We start from the raw sequence: 6,545 nt of genomic DNA, 5'->3' as shown, positions 1-6,545 counted from the left end.
GCCCCTCGCTCAGCCAGTGAGCGGGAACCGGTCTGTATGTGGGATCCGAACCCTCGGCGGGAGCGCCGCCAGGCTTCCAAGCGGCGCACTGTAGCAGTGCGCCACCGGGCCGGCCCGAGCTGTTTTATATTTTGGTCTTGTCTGCTAATCCTGAAAATTTGATAATTCTCACTTAATTTCCGTCAATTCTGAGGATTATGCTACTTGGGAAAAAAAAATCCTTTGCTTTTGTTTTAATGGGATTTTGAGACAAATATGTGTTCCTTCTGCTTGTTTTAACCAAAATCCATCTCTGTTCACATTTCTGTTAGAGGAAATCTGGTTAAGGTATGTTTTAAACCCTGGCTGTTTGAGGGTCAGTTGCTCATCTGTGGAACAGAATGTCACATAGTATCAAACATGGCTGAGGGGGGTCCAGAAACAGGCAGACACAGTGATTAACATACAGAGATGGGTTTATGTGAACAGTTCTGAATTCACAGAATTAAGGTAGGGAAATCATCTGTGTTGTCGTTATTAAGGCTTGAATTTAAAGTGCTTTTGATTGGCTTACATTCAGTGTGTAAGAGTGTACTTACACTACTTGTGCTATTGCATCCTAGTTGTGTAGATAATCAGAGAAAAGAGGGAGAGGGAAAAACTCTGAGTTGAATATATATTGCCTAAGGCCATGTGATGGAGACTGTAGCATAGAAACTGAAATGTCCTGGAGTATAGCCAATTATAAACTATTGACCGTGGTCTATAACACTGGGGCTTTAGGAAGACAAGAAATATTTCTTTCCCTTTTCTACTTAAGAACTAATTGAGTAACAGACATAAACATAAAAGTTCAGCTTTACTGCAGGTTGAGCATCCCTAATTCAAAAATTTGAAATCCAAAATGCTCCAAAATTTTGAGCACTGACATGATGCCACAAGTAGAAAACTTGACACCTGACCTCATAGCAATGGGTTGCAGTCAAAACACACGTGCACAACACTCAGTTTATTCAGCATCTCCAGGGGGGAGAAAAAAGACCCTCCCAGCCCCGTTCAGCTGTGATATCTGTTCCACGCATGCCCAGATTCCCCCATGCAAGCATGCCCACAAAGGGTAATAAAATGGCATGTGTGCAGGCCAGATGCACCAATGACAGGTTCCTCACAATACCACATATGGGGCCAAGACCTACATGTGTCACTCCCTCCCTGTGTTTTTTTTGCTTATGCTCTGCTTATGGAATCATCAGAAATTGATTGTCCACAAGATAGTGATGCCTTTGCTTTCCGGTGGTTCAAAGTACACGACTTTGTTTCATGGATGGCATTATGTAAAAATATTGTATAAAATGGACCGGCCCGGTGGCGCACTGCTATAGTGCGCCGCTTGGGAAGCGCGGTGGCGCTCCCGCCGAGGGTTCGGATCCCACATACAGACCAGTTCCCACTCACTGGCTGAGCGAGGTGTGGGTGCAGCACCGAGGTTTGCGATCCCGTTGCCGGTCCCGGTCCGGTGCGGGCGCGACACTGAGGGTTGCGATCCGTTGCTGGACACGAAAAAAAACAAAAAGGAAAAAAAAATTGTATAAAATTACCTTCATGCTATGTGTATAAGTTGTATGTGGAACATAAATGAATTTTGTGTTTAGTTTGAGCCGCATTTCCAAGATATCTTATTATGTATATGCAAATATTTTAAAATCCAAAAAAGTTCAAAATCCAAAAAAATCCCTAATCAAAGCACTTCTGGTCTCAAGCATTTTGGATAAGAGATATTCAATCCGTACTAACAAAAGTGTTGTTGGAAGGTGAGATATAGACATATGATCTTAATGGACTGTCTAATATTTGACCCCTGAATTAGACAACCGTACTGTACTACTGATTGGTCACTGACAAAATGGGTCTCCCTCTATAGTGGCAGAGCCAGCCCCTATCCTTATAATGTAGTGGAGGGCTGACTAGAATGTAGCTTCTGTGAAGGAAGAACCACAAGAAAACATGCATCTGGAAGGTGTTGAGTTGATAGGTCCTCCTCCCAAGTTCACCAGTTTTCACTTCTTCCCTGGCTTAAGGAAAGAGTGAAGGGGTGGTAAGAAGCTGTAAATATCCTTCTTGTAGTTTTCCCTCTTGGAGATTTGAGTGGAAATATGGAGAATAAATGTTTCCCTTTAACATACAATATGTAATAGGCATACTATTATGTAGTAATAATGTTAATTCATATTCATAATAATATAAAGTAATGGGCAGTAACTGTGGCTCATCATTATGTGCCTCATTGAATTGCATGCTATTCATTTTGTACCATGTTTGGTAAGCCTCTTTTAATCTGAAAACATCTTGCCATTTTTTGGCTCTGGGAAGTTTTCTTGTATTTCTTGGGTTTTCTCATGTTTTTATTCTGTTAGGTAGCTATGCTTTAGATATTCACATATGAATATGGCCAAGTACCAAGGGACTTTGAAAAGTACTTTTAGGCCGGCCCGGTGGTGCACTGCTACAGTGCGCCGCTTGGGAAGCGTGGTGGCGCACCCGCCGAGGGTTGGGATCCCACATACAGACCTACCGCTCACTGGCTGAGCGAGGTGCGGGAGCAACACCGAGGGTTGCAATCCCGTTGCCGGTCCCGGTCCGGTACGGGCGCGACACTGAGGGTTGCGATCCGTTGCCGGTCACGAAAAAAGACAAAAAGGAAAAAAAAAAAAAAGAAAAGTACTTTTAACTAGAAGTAGTATTTGCTTTATTAGCAAATTTTAGAGTAACTATATATTCTCTAAGCTATAACCAGTCAGTTGTGAATGCTTTATACTCACATATTTAACAGCAGGTTGTACCCACTCCTTTAACCTACACAGAAGTTGTTATACTCCCTGCCAGAGAGCAACCAAATTTTCCTGGGCAGTTGTGGCTACCTGATGGCTATCTATCTGTCTACTTTCCTTTTCACTTCCATTTTCCTTCTTGTAGTGGCCATGCACACTCTTAAATTCTCTTGGTTATCTTTTCTTTGTTATTTACTGCTCAGTTAACTTCACCTCAGGAAGTCTTTCATGCACACGTTGACGTATACCCTTATTAACCTTGTTATAACTTAATTTTGTTGATCTACTGCATCAAGCCCTCCTACCTCCTCCCCCTCTTTTTGGGGGGTGGGGGATGTTTTACTAGTTTTGTTTGGCCATTATTTGTAAGATTCATTTTTAGTAGGAAAAAGCTTTCTGGATTTCAAAAAATTGTGTATCAATAAACTTACAGAAAATATTCTTCTTGTAGTCGAAAAGAATCTCATCTCATTTATATATTTAAGAAATGCTATTTTTATTTAACAGCTTTTAGTACCCACTTTTTTTTTTTTTCACTAAGTGCTGTGTAGGGGGTATACAAGTATGTCTCAAGTAACAACTACTTTTAAAGAATTTGTGGTTTTGTCTGGTAGAGGAGATAATCAATATAAGATGAGGCAAAGAGAGGTAGAGATGAAATACCTGTACCTATTTGGAAGCAACAGAATTCCTAAATCTATAAAGATTCTTGTATAGTTTTGAATTGAAAAGAGAAATGGTAGTATTAGAATGCTTATATTGCTAGTGCAAGTCTTTGACCTGGTTCTGATTTAACACATTATCAGATCTCCTATCAGTTCTCACTATTAATTTTTCTAAACTATTTCCCAGCTTTTCTTGTCCCTTCCCCTGCCTCAGAAGCTGGGGATGCTGACTTTTATAAGAATAGAATAAGAAGATAGATCAGATAGGAAGTGGAGGAACAAGAGGTGAGTAAGATTAGGTAGGTGTGTAAAAGATGGTCATGCAAAATTTGTATATATAGCCTTGCCCTTGAACTTTTGAAAACTTCTGTTTGAGAAATTTGGTATGTTAGGTTAATTCTGCTCAACACTTCGTAAAATCTTTCTCTAAAATGTGTTCTAGTTGTATCAACTACCTGATTTTATTCACTATTTGTTGTTAGTCTGTGCACTAAAGGCAGATTATTGAACTATCATTATGTGTATTTACAAATACAACATCCCTTTGTGGAAAGAAGAGTAATTTTTAGTAATCTGTATAGTTTTGGGGATCCATATTATCTGTCACTGAGTTTGCAGATTGGATTAACTTTTTAAAAGCATACTTTGGAATTATTTATAATTGTGTAATAAAAATAATACATAAAAGATAAAGAAAAATCCATTTAATTTTCAAGAATATTTTAAATGAATCATATTTATAAAATAATCTGTGTCATTAGTTTACCAATAGCTATAACTCCTCTAATTTGTTAACTTTATTGTGCAGTATGTGATACAAGTTATATACAATTATACATTTTTAAATTTTAGAATATGAGACTCATTGGAGAGTAAAATACTACCTACCACGTAAGGTGGTTGTGACAATTAATTTAGTATGTATAAAGTGCTTTGAATACTGCCTGGCCCTTAGTAAGTGCTATGTAAATTTATAAGTATTAGCTTATAACGTTTATTTTTGTTTTTTTAATTCTTACCTAGTGGTAAAAATTTTTTAAAACAATGAACCAGAGTTCAGATTTTTAATATGTATAATCATTTACTGATTGCATTTATAAGTATTAGCTTATAACGTTTATTTTTGTTTTTTTAATTCTTACCTAGTGGTAAAATTTTTTTAAAACAATGAACCAGAGTTCAGATTTTTAATATGTATAATCATTTACTGATTGTAAAGCAAATGCCTTTAAAAAATTTAAAGCTGATTTTACTAAAATTGTATGAATATACACATCTGTTCCTATTACTGTATTATGAACTACTTTTAAGGATGTCATGCTGAATCTGAGAATGCCAGGACATTTCACATGGTATGCATTTAGGATATTCATATAAACATTCATATGCAGCCGACTTTAAATAACCAGCCTGCTGGTGGTTGGTATTTCTTGCTCTAAGTCTTGTCATGTAATTTCAACACATACTTTGTGGCAGTTTAGTCCCCCCGCTTCTATATTTTAATAAGTAATACATGTACCTGCTTTACATGTCAAACAATACAAAAGGGAACAAAAAGAATTTTAATTCCCCTCCCCATCCTTGAGCTTCTGTTCTCACAGTCCTCTTACCCAGAAGTAGAGAACTGTTTACTAGTTTCTTGTATATCCTTTCAAAAATATTCTGTGCATTTATAAAGACATTGTATATCTGTCCTTGCCCTTTTTAAAAAATACATATCTTAATGCACCGTATATACTTTTCTGCACTTTAGCTTTTTTCATTTAATGTTCATAAAGGTCAGTTTCATTCTTTATCAATATTCATAGGTCAGTGTCATTCTTTCTCAGGGCTTCAGTCAGTGTTGCACGTATGTGTAAATCATCATTCATCTAATCCTATGTTTCTCGTTTTGTATTTTTTACTTATTACAGTGTCACAACTAGTACTGTGCGTGTATCCTCGTTTCTGTGTAAATTCCTAGAAATAGAATTTCCAAGTCCAAGAGGATGTATTTTTCTTTTCTTTTTTTCTTTCTTTTTTGGCAGCTGGCTGGTATAGGGATTTGAACCCTTGACCTTGATGTTATAACACAGTGCTAACCAGCCAGCCTGAAGAGGATATGTTTTTAATTGAAGTAAACACCGGTTTAAAATTTCCTCCTCAAAGTGTTTGAGAGGGCCTTCTTTGCCTATTCACTCCAAAATAGAATGTTACCAAGTTTTACATCTTAGTTTAACTAGTGAAAGTATTATCTAATTTTATTTGCATTTATTTAATTATGAATGAAGTTAATCTTTTTTTCATGTTTAAGTAATTGATATTAATTCTCCATTAAAATACCAATTCACATATTTTATTTTACCAGTTTTTGTTGAGTTACTGGTTTTTTTCTTATTTCTTATAAAAAAAGAATCTTTAGATCAGCTCTTGATTTACATGTTACATTTTTCTCAGTTCTTTGTCTTTTGGCTTGGCTTATTAAATTTTCCATGTAGAAATTTTCTATTTTTATTTAGTCAGATTCATCTTTTTACATCAGTTTTATTACTTCTGAGTTTGTACCTGCCCATACAACATTTTCCCTTTGCATTTTCTTCCAGTATATTTTTGTGTTTTATTTTTACCTATAAAATGTTGTTCAGTATGTCATTTATTGGTGTTAGGAGTGATATAGGAATCTACCTTGGTGGGGGTTTTTTGGTTTGTTTTTTTTTTTTAAATATAACCGACTAGTCTGTCATGCCAACACCTTTTATTGAAAATAAACTGTTTTATCTTCAATGATATTTATTTCTTGATTCTTAATTTTGTTTCAAAGCTTCTCAATGTGCTACCAAATTGCCATGTTGATATCTTTCTCATCTTTTTTTGATAATTGCTGTTTTGTATTTTGGCAAATATGTGATACTTTGTTTTTAAAATAAGAAGTTAATTTCTTAGTTGATGTTTTTATTGTTCTATTAAACTTTAAATCATATATATAAAGCAAAATTTTATTTTTCTTCCACTGTGCAATTAGTCTCGGAAACTAATTTTTAACCATATGATCATGAGCATGTCTTTGGTCAGTGCTTTATAATTTAGAAGTAGT

At 35.9% G+C, this 6,545-nt stretch overlaps 1 protein-coding gene across 2 annotated transcripts in view; it reads left to right on the top strand.

Annotated features, from left to right (window-relative positions):
* EPC2 (enhancer of polycomb homolog 2 (Drosophila)) overlaps positions 1-6,545 on the top strand; it is a 118,669-nt gene that overhangs the window by 69,636 nt on the left and 42,488 nt on the right. The gene's annotated exons all lie outside the window — the stretch shown is intronic.

This window comes from Galeopterus variegatus, unplaced genomic scaffold, assembly GCF_000696425.1.
Source record: "Galeopterus variegatus unplaced genomic scaffold, G_variegatus-3.0.2 Scaffold4529, whole genome shotgun sequence".
Lineage (NCBI taxonomy): Eukaryota > Metazoa > Chordata > Mammalia > Dermoptera > Cynocephalidae > Galeopterus > Galeopterus variegatus.
This window is presented reverse-complemented; position numbering and strand designations above follow the sequence as displayed.